We start from the raw sequence: 17,393 nt of genomic DNA on the forward strand, positions 1-17,393 counted from the left end.
AACAATGCACATAAATTTGTCAACAAATCACCATTCACCAAACTTTGCTTACTCCCGTGTAGAATGTTCTAGAGAGAGGGCCTCTTTTCTATTTAAGTTACTCTCGCCGGGCGTTGGTGGCGCACGCCTTTAATCCCAGCACTTGGGAGGCAGAGGCAGGTGGATCTCTGTGAGTTCGAGGCCAGCCTGGTCTACAAGAGCTAGTTCCAGGACAGCCTCCAAAGCCACAGAGAAACCCTGTCTCGAAAAACCAAAAAAATAAAATAAAATAAGTTACTCTCAGATAAAAATACCACTAACATATGCAAATAAAAGGCTGAGCGTGCTGGCACACACCTTTAATCCCAGCACTCAGAAGGCACAGATGGATCCCTGTGATCTATAGGACCAGCCTGGATTATAGGGCCATAATGAGTTCCAGGCCAGCCCAGGCTAGCCCGAGATACATAGTGAGACCCTGTCTCAAACAAACAACACAACACCAAGAGACAAGGTGTGCACAAGCCATCTCCGCACCTTTGTTCCGTGGGCCATGCAGCATCTAGCTCGCCTTTAATGATTTTCTCCACCTCCTCCTCCAGTCTCTCTTCCCCACAATGGACTCATAATAAATGCCCCAGGAATGTACTGACTGCCAGTCCTATTGGTGAACTCATAATCCTTTGTTCAAAACATACGGTGGGTCTCCAGCTGGCAGAGAACGGAACAGCCATGCACACACCTGGGGTTCCTTTCGGTTCCTGCCCTTCCAGACACAAAACATAAATTGCTTCCCACTGTGGCTCATCACCCTCTTCACCTGAAGGTCCTTCTCTCTCCTTATTCCTCCATTCTCTGACACTGCACCCTGCTCTGTGGCCCTACACTATCAGCACCCACTCCGCCAGATCTGTCCTGTTTAGAATTACCCTCCTCGACTCAAGAAGTATCACGGAAACATAATCCCATCTAGAAGGTGGCTGTCAGAATTAAATGTGGTGATGTTCTTTCAGTAACTACAAAGGACAGGTCTCCTTTTTAGTAGCTGTTCCATAAAAGAAATGGCTATCATCATCTGCCTGGCTGGTTATCCTTCCCCTACCTGTAAGGACTCAGGCATTATGCTGGCCTGCACCTGTCACTGGCAGAATGCACTCAGGCAGTACCCTGGTCAGCCCAGGTGCAAAGGACCCCTTTAAAACAAAGATCTCCGCCCACCTATGCTCTCTTTCTGCTCTCTTGTTCGTGCTGTTGCCCTGGGCAGACAGCACTTTTCCTGTCTCCTTCTTCTCTTCCGTCCTCTGTGTCTCTTTATCTCTTTTCTCTTTCCTCCCCCCTTCCATCCCTTTCTAATAAAACTTCTCACTTAAGCTCTGTCTGCCTGGCGTGTTTGCCCCTTACCTCGGTCACCCTCACCCGCCATGGAATCCGCCAAGGTCCCCTCCCCCTCTTTCTCCTGCCACTAAGCACCTTTTGGTTTACAATCCCAAGGCACCAGCACACATCCTCCTTTCCTCCTGGGGCCTGCCTGAGGGTGCACAGGTTGGATGGCTCTTGGAAACCTCCTCAGCTGTCATATTATCCACTGAACTGCTGGCCCAGATATGATCGCCGACTTTGCCTCTCTCAAGTTGCAGGTGGACATTTCCATGTTGAAAAGGCCTCCAGCCAGGCTGGATACCAGAAGCACCCTTTCCCCTAAGAGAGTTCCTCTGCTTTCCCTGACAGGAACTCGGCATCATAAATGACATAGAGGCGTAGAACTGAAAGTATGCAGGTACTTTCTGGTTACTTTGTATACTCATTTTAAAATAAGTAGCACATCTGCTTAAAATAAAACTCAGAAGATAGAATTCCTATCCCACCACTATCTTCCTGTTGCCTGCTATCCATTCCTGGGGGAACCTGGCATTAGCAACCTCTTGTGTGTCCTTCAAGATATTTTATATTTGTATATACATAGGGAAGAAAAGTAAATGTTTACCAACCAGCTCTCTGGAAAAACACCCTGACTTGCCAAGCTTGTTGATTTGCGTGGTGTTACCTACTCTCACCGTGATTCATGCGTCAGCCCAAGTCGACAGCAAGGACCTGGGAAGAAACATACATGCCCTGGAGGCTGACTGTGCCCATCAGCTTTGTGTATGTACACATGTGTAAATCGTATGTATACATATCTGCATAGATACATATGAAATATACCATATAGGCATGCATTTTTACCCAGTAGATAACATGCAATCCCTTTGTAGATATTCTATGTATACCCCACATCTATGCATTCTACATATTGCTTGTATTATAACTTAACGATAAGTCTTGTACTCCTATCAGTCCAATAAAATTCCTAGAATCATAACTGCTAATTCAGAGAGTGTGCATATTTGTGATTCTGGCATCGCACAACTGAGACCAGTTCAAACTTCCACCCAGGACCTGAGCACCTATTTCCTCAGATCCGAGGCAGTGGTGCCATGGTGTGCAATGTCTGCCAACCTGGCCTGCGGAAAATAGTACATTACAAAGGTTTTCATTCACATTAAAGTTTTAGTATGTTTAAGAGTCATCTCTGTACAGCTTTATGAACTATACACTCATATTCTTTACCTCCAGAGTAACCAGCCTTTCTCTTCTGGATTTGTGGGAGCTCTTTATATACTGAAAGAAGTACATCTGTGTAGTATAATTGTTACTTCCCTAAAATTTTTGTTGTCTTTTGAAAGAACTGAAAAGCTTTGGTCTTACAAAAAATGATATGCATTTGGATGAATCAGCCTTTTATTTGATAGCTTCTGAGTGTGTGTTGCATCTGGGAAGGATTGTCTATCTCCATTAACTACTAAAGTGGGATTCTACCTCATTTTCTTAGTTGTTTTAATGTTAAATTTTTGCTTCCTCTGGAATTTATTTTGGTAGAAGATAGGACTTAGATTCCAGCTTTAATTGTTTCCGGACAGAATCATCTTTGCTTTCTTTCTCAACCTCCACTACCAGTCCCTATCCTCAGGAACTATCATACTAGTTTTTAAAAATATTTTGATATTTCCTCAACTCCTCCTATTGTGGCTACCATGTATCTCTGATGCCAGCCTTTGCCCTCTAGTAGAACCAAATACTTTCTTTTGCCACAAGCTCACCCACAGTCACTAGATCCATTGCCGTCTGTTCTTTGTGGTCTTCTGAACCATAAGTGGCAGCATGGATCCTTCTCTAGTGACTCCCAAGCACCAAAGGAAACAAGGCTGCTATGTCTACATATATAAGAAACCAGCTGAAAACTGTCCTGAACCTGTGAGAATAAAGCCAAGCAGGCGTCCTCATTAGGCTTTCAAGCCTTCGTGTAGCCTGTGATGTTCATCTTCATTGTCAGCTTGGTTGGATTTGGAACCCCTTAGGAGACACACTTCTGGCTGTGTCTGTGAGGGCATTTCTAGAGACTGAGGAGGGAAAGACCTGAGGTTCAGGACTAAATAAGCAGGAGAACGTGAGCTGAGCACAGCATCTCTCCCTCTCTTCCTCCTGACTGTAGACACATGACCAGAATGCTCCCACCACCACACCTTCCCTGGGGCGATGGACTGCACCCCTTAAACCATCAGCCAAAACAACCCCCCCCCTGCCTTAACTTGCTTCTGGTCAGGAAGTTGGTAACAGCAGTGAGAAAAGTAATAAATACCCCTAAGTCATTTCAGATCCAGGACAAATGAGCTACACTTGAATGAGAGACAGCAACTGATTCTTTGAGGCTATATCCATTGCCAGGTTGTTAGATCATGTTCAGATTCAGTTACAAAGGTAACAGAAACTCAACTTTGGACTCGGACCCCATTAGGAAACAAACAGATCCATGTGTGGCATCAGAGAAATTCAAACCCTTCTCCCCAGTTCCATGTGGCCTCCTGCAACCTGAAAGTCACGAAAGGGCAGGGCTTTGCACATCTTCTCCCAGGAGGATTTAGCCACAGTCTCTTTTCTCTTCTTCTCTCAGATCTTTGCAGCCTGAATCATGACCCACAGGAAAATAGAACTTTCCTCCCCAGGGTCCCAATTAAAATCCAGACTCTTTCCCTTTGAGCACATATCACCATGGTAATTAATGAATTCTCTGTTTAATGTCGACATCCTCTTCTAGACTGTTAAGTCCTGAAGGTAGACTCTACCGCTAATTCCCCACCACACCCTGTTTCTAGTATGGCATCTGGTACTTGGAATGAGATTGACAAATACTTATGAAATGAATGAACATAAAATCTTACTTCAGGCTTTAACTCCAGAGAGGCGTCTACTTCGAGTTTATTGACATTGGTGAAATTAAAATTACATAGGTTATTTAGTTTTTGCCTCTAAGCATTGCGGGCCATTGCCCAATACTGATGATACAGAGGGGAATGTTTGATTTAGAAGACTTAAACTTTTATTTACATGTCTTATGACTGTTAGAATATTTAACAGAAGTGCAGGGCACAGGACAGGAAATCTTCACTACATCATGCTTTAATACGTGGGTGAAGAAATGGTCTGTTGGGGAAAGCCCTTGGTCTGCACAACATTGCAAAAACTAATTTCAGTATTTTAACCAAAAAGGGGGGGGTAAAATGACAAACTATCGATATTGAGAGTCTGTGGTCCTCTCCTGGCTCCTCATTGGGAGCCACAGCAACTGGACCGGAAGCTGCGATTTTCCCTTTCAGGGCGCTCTCAGCAAGTGGATGACTCCTCTCGGGGTACTCACTGATCCACACCAAGAACTAAATGCACCACCTCCCCCTCATTCCATGAGTAAATGGACATCTCCACCCAGACAGCGTTTTCATCTAAATAGAATTCACAGGAAAGAAACTGACTTCTCGGCTTTAAGTCTGCACATTATTACCCTTTGACATCATATTCTGCTCGTGCTCGGTAGAGGCTACGAGAAAGCGGGTCCGGGAAGATCAACTCAGGAGAATAAATCATGTGATCAGAAACCATGATATCACCAATTGTGTTCTTGTGTTCTTCCGAAGTGCAGAAAACAGTTCATCAACTCCAAAGACTCTGGCAAATAGCCAAAGAAGCAATTCAAGCCTCCCGGGCTGCTAATTCACACACTGCAAAGGAATTTTCAATTTCCTCCTGGGAGTAGAAGGCCACGGTCATACTGCCTGCTGGAGGCCTCTGCAAGGCACCTGGGGATGAATCTGTACTTCCCAAACTTTCCACACTCTATGCTTTTTAAAACTTCAGGTGTCTCTGGTTTTCCTCAATATATTATTATATTATTATATAATACATATATTATATATAACATATATTATTATATGATGTATATTAACATAATAATATATATAGTTCAAACATAAAAATGTATAGCTGCATCGTCCAACAGACTATATGCAACTTTAACTTAAGTCGTCAATTAAAAAGAAATAGATGAAGTTACTTTTTTAATCTATGCCCTAATATGTCTGGAATATTGTCATTTCAACATATAAGCAATGAAAATCTTTCTGAGATATTTTTATACTCTTTTCATACTCAGCCTTCAGAATCCAGTATGCATTTCACACAAACTGCACATCTTGCTAAGTACTAGCCATAATTTCAGTGTCCAGTAGCCACATATGGCTAATGGCTGTCCAGCGGACAGTGCAGACACAAAGCCCATCCCCAGAAGCACGCCGCCCAGCATCAGTAGCCATCAACCACTGGCTGGGCATCTCGTTTCCTCTGCACTTCCCACCCAAATGCTACAAGTTACAGTATTGCATTCACGTTCACATCTCCTTGATTAGCTCTCCCTCTTTTAACTGTTGGCTTTTCGAGTCTAGATACTCAAGCTGAGGTTTGTAAGCTCAGAGGGAGAACATGCTTAGTCCCCTAAAGGCCCTGGTTAGGTCCCCAACAGCACAAGAGAAAACCAGGATACTGTGAAGACCCCAAAATGACAGTGTCAGTAAAACACTTTATCATCCAGATGCTTCCATGCATCCATCCTGTATCACACAGTGTAGCATCAAGATGCAAAGGACATCACCATTGACTTACTAGTGCGTATGAGCAGAGCTAGGGGACCTGTTATAAAATCCACCAGCTCCTCCTTTATTAACTGGCAAGTAGTTAATAAAACATGGTATACAATATGGTGGGGTTCATCTGTTTCAAAGGTCTTACTACGTAAACCTAGATGGCCTGGAACTCACAGAAATCTGCCTGCCTCTACCTCCTGAGCACTGGGATTAAAGGCATTCTGCCTAACCTCAAAATGGCGTGTTTAAGCAGTGAGAAAAAAAAGAAGAAGAAGAAGAAGAAGAAGAAAAAAAAAAAAAAGGAAGCATTCACTCTTGCCACACCAGGGATAAACCTTGAAAACAAAATCCTGGATGAAAGAAGTCAGACTCAAAAGGTCACAGGTTCTGTGTCTTCCTTTACATACCAGGTGAGTCCACACATACACAAAACAGGGGCGATGAAGTGTCTGAAAATCCATTATGGTGACAGTCCAACTAAGTGCATATACTAGGAGCCATTACATTGTATACCTTAAACAAATGAATTGCATGATACATAATGTCTTAGTTAGGGTTTCTATTGCTGTAAAGAAATACCATGATCGTGGCAACTCTTATGAAGGAACACATTTAATTGGAGCTGGCTTACAGTTTCAGAGGTTCAGTTCATTATTATCATGGTGGGAAGCATGGTGGTGTGCAGGAGCTGAGACACAGTGCCGGAGGAGCTGAGAGTTCTGCATCTTGATTGGCAGGCAGTAGGAAGACAGAGACTGGGCCTGGCTTGAGCTTCTGAAACCCCAGCGCCCACCCCCAGAAACACACTTCCTCCAAACAAAGCCACATCAACTCCAACATGACCACACCTAACAGTGCCGCTATGAGCCTATGAGGACATTTTTATTCAAAGCACCACACATGAATTACACCTCCATAGCTGTTTTAGAAAGTAGTAGCCAAATACACTACATACACACAAAGCATTTATACTGTATCATCCAGATGTAACACAAAATGACAAAACTGCTTTAAAAAAACAACAATAAACTCGTCACCAACTCTCCTCACTCTAAGCCACTTGATTCAGACATTTTAAGCAGAGGACTTTATTTTGGGATCCCTAAATCATGAGAAACAGTGGTTTAGATAAAACCTTCAGACAGTAAGAGTCACAGCAGAGTAGTAATAGCTGCGTATAAAATGCATAGGTACAATGCGCGCTGAGAGTTGCATTCTCCAACTCCAGCTTGGAGGAGGCAGAGGAAGGCTTCCTGGAAGCTGTGTCCACCCTGAAGTGGGACCCATGACTGAGCATGAGGAAGGTGAACATAGATGAGGAGGAATAATCGTGAAGAATAACCAAAAGATCCCTTTCCTGCATGGCCCTGGTAATGGGGTGCTGTCACTCAGCAGTTCCAGTGATGACGGGTGAGCTAGAAGGTTGGACAGGGGTTGAACCTGATTCAGAGAGACCTCAGAAATCTTACTAAACTCTGAAATATTCATTGGTAATAAAATTCCACAAAAAGTTAGAATGAATTTGAAAACAACTGTCAAGTGTGTGTGTGTGTGTATGCGTGTGTGTGTGTGTGTGTGTGTGTGTGTGTGTGTGTCAGGGCATGCATGTGTGCCAGTTCAAGTACATGTGTGTACATGTGCATGGAATTCAGTCAGCAAGCTCAAGGATCCAATTCTCTCCACCTCCCCAATACTAGGATTGTAAACACCAGCCACAGCACCCAGTGTTCTGGGAATCAAACTGAGGTCCTCAGGGCTCCAAGACAAGCATTTTGTCAAGCAAGCCATCTCACAGGCCCTATAATAGGCATTTAATAACAACAGCATTAGCAGACATGAAAAAAAAACCCAGTGTATATCACATACATGGTATACCCTACAGCGTTTGTTAAATATAAGAATGTATGATTTCCCCCCCCGTGGCTTTAAATGGGGAGTGTTTGACCAGGTACTTCCCAGGGATTTCACTAGCTGTTCTGTTGCTTTGGCATAAACTTATAAAGGCATTAAAGTGTTATGAATCAAACACTAAGAAAATAGGTCTGGGCAGGATGGTCTATATCCTAATTCCAGCACTTAGTGAGGAGAGGCAGGAAAATGGTCAGGTTCAACCTGGAGCCACATAACAACACCTTGCATTAAAAAAATAAACTAAATAAAACAACATATTCCAACTGCTTTTTCTAAAACATAATGTAATGTAACCAAATATAATTGTCTAATGTTCTGCTTTAATTGAGTATTTTCTGTCAATAGGACACCAGATCCTTATGCCAATAATAGAAACAAGAAGAATCCACTCATCTTACCTTCAAGACATTTAAAATCTGGGAAAAGGGTCTGTGGAGGCAGCTCAGATGGTAAAGTGCTCACCACAAACACGAAGTCATAAGTTAGGATCCCCAGAACCCACAGCACTAAGAAAAACAGACATGCATGTGTTCCTGCATAAACATACACAAATACTCCACACGTGCACACAATAACTAACAATAATAGTAATATAAATGAAGTCTAAAGGGGGCAATATATTTAAATATAAAAAGTGGGTCAGAAAGCAAGGGAACGGAAGGGCCAGGAGATATAAAAGGCACAGAAAGGACAGGAATCAAAAGCGGACTCTGGGTGATCAGAACTGGGAGCTCATTCACACTTAAAAACAAAAACAAAACTGTTTTGACAAGGCTAGTCACAGTGGCACACACTTTGATCTCAGCACTCAGCAGACAGAGGCAGGTGGAACACTGTGAGTTTGAAGCCAGCCTGGTCTACATACAGAGCTCTAGGCCAGCCAGGGATGCATAGGTAGACCCTGTCTTGTTTTAGTTTTTGTTTTCTATGTGCTCTGACAGTTTGGGTTCACAGAGATTATGCTTCCAGAAGTAGTTTCTGAGCTGAGCCTCGGAAGATCTAGGTTCTTCCAGAGCAAGGCAGTGAGAGAGCACTGAAGGCAATGGGCGTACATGGGCAAGACCAGACAGATGCTCTGGTGACAACACACAGGTCAGGAATGCTGACGTGAAAGCCAAGGCTGAACCTACCATCCCAAACCCCGAGTTAGCCTAAGGAGTCTACATTAAGTGGGTAGAGAAAGGGAGCTGGGCTTTGGCTCTCGGCTCCAACATTAATGAGAAGCAAAGTGAACTGAGCATTTCCCAGCCTCACCTTGTCACTGAGGTATAAGTCACCTGCTTTGATGTGGCTTTTAAGATGGAGAGAGGTGATGCACGGCCAGCTCCTCCACGTGACTCTCTGCATCTGAGTTCGAAGCTGCCGCTATAACTAATACTGTTCATAAGTATAAAAGCCGCTACCATAATGACAGTTCTTAAGGAATCTGCCTTACCGCACATGGTAGACAGGAGAAGGGAAAAGCCACGTGTAGGCAACGTTAAGGCAGAGTGAAATCCCTGAGCTAAGGCACTGCAGGGGCTGTGCAAAGCCCAAGAAAGATACTGAGACAAGGGTAAGGAAGCAGGAATGTGGTCTGAACAGTTGTAACTGAGAAGGCAAAACAGAAGTTTCTAGAGAAGGCCAGAAAGCTGATGGCTAAGTGGATTTCGGCAGAATGGGAGTTTGCAGGAAACCGTACAGCTCTTGATTATGTATGAATGGAGAGTGCCTTCATCTTAGCAGCTTCCACAGTCCCTGATGCCTCACAACCCCACTTCCAGGGGCACTCTAATCCAGTCCTCCCTGGGGCTCCCAAAACAGAAATGTCAATTAAGAAAAGGTAGTCCTGCTGAGAAGCTCACTATAAATCACATGGTGGGCTATCCAGACCCTCATGCAGGGAGAAACACCCTACTGCCCCAGAACTGGCTGGACGCAGAACGAAGAGCAGAGGGGATGTCTGTGTCCCTCCTCCTGCCCTCTTTGCCACTGGTCCTTTAGGAGACAACCATACCATCTCTTTCCGAGCCTCTCCACAGGAGTGTAATGCAAGGAAAGAAAGAGCAGAAATGACCTTATTCTGTGGGAAAGTCGATGCAGAGTCTTCTGGGGTGAGTGGTCTCTGCATTTGAGTAGAAAGGAATGACCCAACTTTCCAGCACTTTCCCATCAAGATGAAAAGCATCAGTACTCAGAGCTCATTGACTACAAACAGCCTGGTTGCTTTTTGGATTTGATTGAAAGCAGGATTTCCTCCTATTAAAAGCCCCCAATCGACCATGCCCACAAACCGTATACACTCAACCACAAAAATCAATGGCAGTGAGAGCCTCGACCATTCAGAAACAGTTTACCTGGTCTATTTGTGCTGGCACCACAAAGCTTACAGCCCTGTCTCAGACATCATTTGAGCATTTTACCAGTGAGCTGCATCACTGGGTTAACATTGATTAAATAGTGAGACAAGAGACATCAGAGTATTGTGGGAGGAGCTAAGGGTTTAGAATCAGAAAGATAATGAAGAGCTCTGGGAATTACAACTGACCCCAGGCAAATTCCTGAACTCAGCTACAGTTTCCCTGGGTGGTGAAGCCTGTCAAGATGGTGAAGATTAGGACATAAGACATCCTGTGCACCCTGGCCTACAAGTATTAGTCATTACTGAAAACAGATCTCAGGGCTAAAACAACAACTCTTTTAGCTGAACAACATGTCCATTGACTTTTTTACATGTCCATTTTTACAACGGAAATCATATTTTCATCTCTTAGAAGTAACCCAACACATGACAAAAACAGGCTAGAATCATAGTACTAGAATGATGTTTACCTTGGGACAATTAGTTAACCCACAATTTCCAATCCACTAAAAATGTCTAGCTTGGGTCAGGGAGATGGTTGAGTGGGTAAAAGGCAGTTGTTATCAAGTTGATTCCCAGAGTTTGATTACCAGATCCCACAGTGGAGAGAGAGAAAAAAACTCACCAGTAAAGTCCTTGAACCACCAATCTATATACACAAGCACAAGTTTGTAAACACACACACATAAATCTAAGGGGGGGGGGCAAAAAATCTAGCTAATCAGAATAGTGTAATGTTAAATGATGCAATCTATACAAAGCCAACACCTCGATGGTTAGTGGAAGCGCAACAGCAGTAGCTATTGCCATTTACTAATTTTCCAAATAAAAAAAAGGAAAACGATGAAAATCAAAACCAGCTGTGAAATATTCTTGTAACCATGGAGAAGTTTGCATTCACTCATTCCATAAAATGTGTTTTGTGACCCTGCAGTGTGGTAGGCTGCATTCTCAACACTGAAAGCTAGAATGAGGAACAGGACCAAACTTCCACTTTCGGAGGACTTGCATCCTAGCAGCAGAAGGAGGCGGGCACTTGGAAAAAACAAGATCATTCCAGTTTTAAGCTCTGTGAAGAGCCCCAAACAGGACAATGTGGAGTTGATGGACAGGATGGACATGTAGCTCAGATGCACTGCCGTCTGCTGACATCTTCGGTGGCCAGAAAGAGGTTCTCTTAGTATGATACTTTGAATGTGGGATGTAGATGGTCAAAAGTCAGCAGCTACAATATAAAATACAGTACCCAAATGCCTCAGCCCGTAATCAGAACCTAGAGCACTGCAACATCCAAGGGGACTCACTGTCCCAGTGCAGTTCCCAGACACAAGGTGACAGGCAACTTTACATCCCTCTCAGAGACAACAGTCAGGGAGGCACCCAGCTGGTTCAGAAGTGTATGAAGGACACAAGGCAATGCCACGGGTTACGCCAGAGGCAGCAAACGCTCGCTGGGCTCCTGAAGCCCCAAGGGGAGGGTGTTCTTGGTCCCCAGTGCAGACACCGTGGAGCATGGCGACCTGGCTGGTGAGACCAGAGAGCAAGGCGCCTGCACCACCTGACCCTAGCTCGCGGATGTGGCAATGCCTCCCTCCTGAACCAATTAAACAGGTTTCCTGTTCCATGCCAGGCTGTGCCCGGGACAGCTCCACCGCACGGCATCCTCCTGCACCGGCACACAAGCTCCCGCGCTCCCCTCCTTCTCCGGGTCCATCCCGGCGGGGCTGTCACTCGAGGGGCACAGGTCCAGCATAAGCAACACCAAGGTGCTTCCTCCCACAAAACTGGCTCTGACACCGCCGGCGAGTCTCAAGGCTGCGCGGTGGGCCGGGGCTAACTGGGAGCAACACAGACATATTCGGGACCCTAGACTGGCAGAGCGCCTGAACCTTCCCAGGGCCTCCACCACACCTCAACCCCAGCCCGCCGGACGCCCTGCTGCTCACCTGAGCTTTCCGCAGCTGTGGACGCTGCGTGGTTCCCCAGTGCAGGCTTCAGACCGGGAAGGACGCAAACCCGGCTTCTCCGGTCCCTGCAAGGTTCAGCCGACGGCAGTTCCAGCACCAGCCGCAGGAGACTGGGGCGCCGAGCGCCACTCGCCGACAGATGGTGGGCGGAAGCCCGCGCTGCGCACCGACTTTCCCGGCGCGGAGGTCCGTGGTCCTCTGCCACTGGCCGGCGTGCGATCCCGCGACCAGTTCTCGGTACTTTACCCAGAACTTTAGGGCGCGCGCCGCGGGGAGATTAGCTGAGTCGCTGGAGCAAGGGGAGGGAGTTAGGAGGAGGAGCCTGTGTCTTCCTTGGGGGGCGGAGCAGCATGGGGGGGGCTCAGCAGAGTGGCTCCCACTCCCACCAATCAGGAGTCATCCGGGGAAAGGCGGTGGGACGCTGCACTTGGAAGCTGCAGGCGGATTCCGTGACGCCACCCAGGGTTCAGGGCGTGTAGAGGAGCCCAGGGTGGTGGTAGGTGTGGCTGGGCGGGGCAGCAGCTGCCGGCACCCCAGGGCAGTGTGCGCCCGGCAGACTCTCAGTAAATGTTTATTGAATGACTAGGAGGGAGGTAAGGTCAGCGCCGCAGGAGCTGTTTTAAGAAGATTCCAGGAGACTAAAGTGGTCCAACAGGAGAGGATCGCTTGACCACTGAAAAGCCTGAGGATAAATAAGGGGGAAATGTGTGGGGAGCCGAGGAGGGTTAGGCACACGATGTTGAGGGGAACTGATGTGGGAGACTGGGTTCAGACCCCGGGACTCGGCCTCCAGAAGCAGTTGTGCAGACTGGTGCGGGGGCGCAGTGGAGGGGTGAGGAAAGAAGGGTTATTTTGTTCCTACAGTCCGCGTACAAGGGCCAGGAAAAAAGATGCAATGTAGTCGGCGATTAAAAAGCAGGAGTCTCTGCCTAGACGGCCAGACCCATCCCACATCACGGCCCACTTGCTGGAATCCTAGCTTGGATGTCAGCTACTGACAATTAGAGGTCAATTTGCCAGACGCACATGAGTCCGGCGCCTCAGGTGCCGGTGGGCAGGGAATGATGAATGCCAAAAGCAGATGTGGCCCTCAACCTGCAGTAAAGGAACACAAGGTCTCTGCCCTCTCAGAACCTCCATTTTAGAAACGAAGCAGACGATAAACCAAAGAATATACACCGTTGTGAACTGTTAGCACTGAGACATTGGAAGGAGTGATGGGAGCAGCCCAGGTAGGTCCCTGAGGGCCGAAGCGGGAAGGGCGCTGCCACCCTCGGTCTGGGAACGAGCTTTCCCTGCACTCGGCACTGCAGATGCGATGTATTTAATCTCTTTAAGATCCGCCTGGCCTGCCTCACCACGCAGGGCAGTTTAGGTCTTTTGGCTCTGTTGCTGACACTCTAGGCGCTCCAGAATGCCAAAGTACTCCCACCAGCCGCCACTGGTGGCACTAGACATTTTCATTCTGACGCCGTATTAAGGTTTCTGGGGCGCTTTCCACGACTGTATAAACCACGTTTCATTCGCCACGCTTGGATGTTCGCTCTCAGGAACAATCGCTGACGTAGACTCTGGGGCTGTCTGTTTTGGCTCTGGCAGGTGGAGGGGGTTGGGGTGGGGGTGGTGCATACCTAGGACCTCAGATTCCCTAGAGGCTGTGAGCCTTAGCACTCGGTTGGAGATTTCAATTTGAATGACAGGCGGGGCTTCCTACACAGCCCCAAGCCTGCTAGAGTGCGAGCTGCCACCGAGAACCCAAGGCAAGCCTTGCCCACGCCCAGCTTTATTTCTAATAACTCTTTCTCTATTCCTCTCCCCACTTCCAAACCACCTTGTTGCATCTGGACTCTTTTTCCTAAAGAAGACAAGCCTTTTATCCCAAAGGAATTCTTCGATGCAGAGGAATCCAACCTTCAGACTTTGCACACTGAGGTTGTCATCTCCAAAGTTCACAATCAAGATTGTACAATCATGTATAACTATATACATACACACTTGTATTGTGTTGAGCCTGATTCATAGCTACCCTGAGCCCAAGGAGGCGGTAGCCTGTACCAGACGACCTGGTAGCCACAGGTTTTACAGACAGCTACAGTTTTACTGTTCAAACTGGCATCCGGTCCTTGGCTTTTTCTTCTGTTTCTTCCAGGCTGCCTGTGTGTTCTGGTTGGTGCTGGAGGCCATTAATGAGATAGGATGAGAGATTTGTTCATATTCAAACTGCCTTGCCTCCAAGAAAGAGGAATCTCAGTGAGTCTCTTCAGTTTCACTTCCTCTTCTAAATAAGCTGCTACAAATCAAAGGGGGAAAGATTAAAGTTGAAACCCACACAGAGTTAATTATCTTGCAAAAGCTCATTACTGTCATAAAATTAGCTTTCCCCACAGTCTTATTTTAGGGCGATGATCTGAATGTACTTGAGAAAGATCAATGGTTGTATAGTAAGTTTCTAGAGTTCTTTTCTCTGAACAACTGGACATATACTGTTGATCCTAGTAGATGCTCCATCACTGTGGGGGGATTTCTCTGCTATTGGCCTAGTCCTTTTCTTCTTTTACATTTATCAATGGTGTGTGTGTGTGTGTGTGTGTACATACATGTGTGACCCTGCATAAATGTGGAGGTCAGAGGACAACTTGCTGGAGCTGGCTCTTTCCTTCCTAGGGATCAAATTCATGCTCAGTGACAAGTGTCTTCACCCCCTGAGCCATCTCACTGGTCTCTGCTGAATGTCGTTAGCCTCTGACGTTCCTCATAGGTGAGCAGGTGCTTGCCTGGTTTTGCATGTCTTCATAGTAAAAGAAGCTGGTCAGAATGGAGTGTAAGCAAGAACTGCATGGGCTTCTAGAGTTGGACCCCCAGCTTCTTGTCATAACTCCTGGTTAAGCAACCACCATTCCTACTTTGTGAAATGGAAATAGTCATTGTATTTATTGGGCCACTTCAAGAGTTTTGCAATCTGAAAACAATCGCCATGTAGACTAAAACAGAGTCTCCAACCTCAGTGTGATTGACATTTTGGGCCCACAATTCTTTGTTTGTGAGTAGGGATATCTGGTACCTATAAGCTACATCTGTGCCCTCTACCCAACCAGACACAAAGAACACTCTGTCCTACCCAGATGTAGAAACCCAAAGTCCCCAGACATTGTCAAAAGACCCCTGAGGGCAGAAATGGTCCTGGCTGAAAACTACTGACTTAGCACTTAGCCAATGCCACGGATCAGAAGGCAGCAGAAGTGCCTGCTTAGGATAGGATTGTGGCCACGAACCTAGGGTGAATTTTGCTTTCCCAAACCCCATCTTCATAATGGGAATCTTAATAATACCATTTCTTGAGGCTGTCTAAGGATTAAATGTAATCCTGTAAGAGCCATTTGTGAAGTGCCTTGGCATGTGTATACGACAAAAACAAACTGCTGGCCTCACTGTCCTCCTATGGAGAGCAGGCATTGGCCTGCATGGCCTCATTGTCTTCTGGGGAAAAGGCATTGTCACTGTCCTCCTATGGAAAGCAGGTATTGGCCTGCAGGAGCTTACTGTCTTCTTGGGGGAGCATGCATTGGTCTGCATGGCCTCACTGTCTTCTGGGGAAACAGGCATTGGCCCTGTCCTCCTATGAAGAGCAGGTATTGGCCTGCAGGAGCTTACTGTCTTCTTGGGGAAGCATGCATTGGTCTGCATGGCCTCACTGTCTTCTGGGGAAGCAGGCATTGGCCCTGTATACTTTGTTTGCTGCTATTCCTGTTCCTGATTCATGGCAGACAACAGGAGTAAGTCAAAAGCTGGCTTTATCACCAAGTTCAAATAGGGCTCAAAATTCTCAACACTCTATTCTAGGAAACCATCACTGACAGAACAGCATGAGTATATAAGAGAACACTGAAGGACCATCCCGGGGCTAAATGACCTTAACATCCCATCCCAGGGCTGAAGGATCCCTAACAGCGCCAGTCTCCTGCAGTGGTGACCACAAGTGAGAAGGAATACAGCTGATCCTGTCATCCACCTCACCTCTTTTATAGAAGGGGGGGATCCCCAGACCAGAGTTCCAGCATCTGTATCATAATCACACAGCTCAGAGGCTCAGTATCCTGTTCTCTTAAGTTCATTTTGCCATACCCACAATCTAAGGAAGCTGAAAGCATTTTCCTGGCCCAGCGCTTGAGGCACAGGCAGGTGGACCTCTGTGAGTTTGAGGCTAGTCTGGTATACATAGTGAGTTCCAGGACAGCCATGGCTACATAGTGATAACTTGTCTCAAAAAGAAAAAGAAAGGAGCCAGGTGTTGGTGGCGCAAGTCTTTAATCCCAGCACTCGGGAGGCAGAGGCAGGTGGATCTCTGTGAGTTCGAGGTCAGCCTGGTCTACAGAGTGAGTTCTAGGATAGCCTCCAAAACAATACAGAGAAACCCTGTCTCAAAAAACCAAAAAAAAAAAAAAAAAAGGAAGAGAAGAGAAGGAAGAAAAAAGCATGTTCAAAGCAGTGATGCTAGCCCTATTCCTACTCATCATCCTCCTTCACTTTTACATGAAAAAAATGAATTAAAGTATTTTTGTTGCATAGGATCACACTGGAAGTATCACAAATGTGTTAGTAAGCTCATGACCAAAAATGTGCAAGAATTCATCTATTCTTTGATTAAATATAGATCATGCATCACCTTTGTGTAAGAGACCGTTCTTAGCAGACACCTTGTGACATGCAAAGATGGATCAGAGGGTGTTCCTGTCTTTATTTCTTTTACAGTTACCTCCATAGGGCAGATCAAACATGTATATAAATAACTACAATACAAGCTGCAGACTGGAAACTTTCCTGAGAGAGGCCCCAAAAATATGTCCAGGGGGGAAAGGATGAATCATTTTGAGAATTAGATGCAGTGAATTACTTCCGGTGTCGTTTTGTCAACACTTTTAACTTTTGGTTAAAAATGTGTGCTTATTACAGTAAAGCTGTCCCTGTAAAGGAAGTCGCCATATTGTTCGAGTTCCTGGTTAAGATCCAATTCTTCCTTACTGTACTTAGATACTATCTGTGCAGCTTAAGGTCAGAGTTCATTCTAATTCTACATGAGTCATTTGTTAAATCAGACGTCTAACTTTTCTGGAATGCCCTAGCTTGCTCACAAGCATTTTGCAGAACCAGTCTTTTAAGTTTGTTATACAGTGGGAACACACATAAAAA

At 45.9% G+C, this 17,393-nt stretch overlaps 1 protein-coding gene across 5 annotated transcripts in view; it reads right to left on the reverse strand.

The window, feature by feature from the left end:
* Positions 1 to 12,533, reverse strand: part of Osbpl3 (oxysterol binding protein like 3) — a 175,807-nt gene extending 163,274 nt beyond the window's left edge. For 2 of the 5 annotated variants that reach the window (XM_021223671.2, XM_013126073.3), the window contains exon 1: positions 12,186 to 12,533. The gene's annotated coding sequence lies outside the window, so the exon portion shown is untranslated. The remainder of the gene's footprint in view (positions 1 to 12,185) is intronic. The other 3 variants (XM_021223673.2, XM_013126074.3, XM_021223674.2) reach the window with 3 other exon arrangements.
* Between the last annotated feature and the right edge of the window lie 4,860 nt (positions 12,534 to 17,393).

Source organism: Mesocricetus auratus, unplaced genomic scaffold (assembly GCF_017639785.1).
Source record: "Mesocricetus auratus isolate SY011 unplaced genomic scaffold, BCM_Maur_2.0 Super-Scaffold_100676, whole genome shotgun sequence".
Taxonomy (NCBI): Eukaryota; Metazoa; Chordata; class Mammalia; order Rodentia; family Cricetidae; genus Mesocricetus; species Mesocricetus auratus.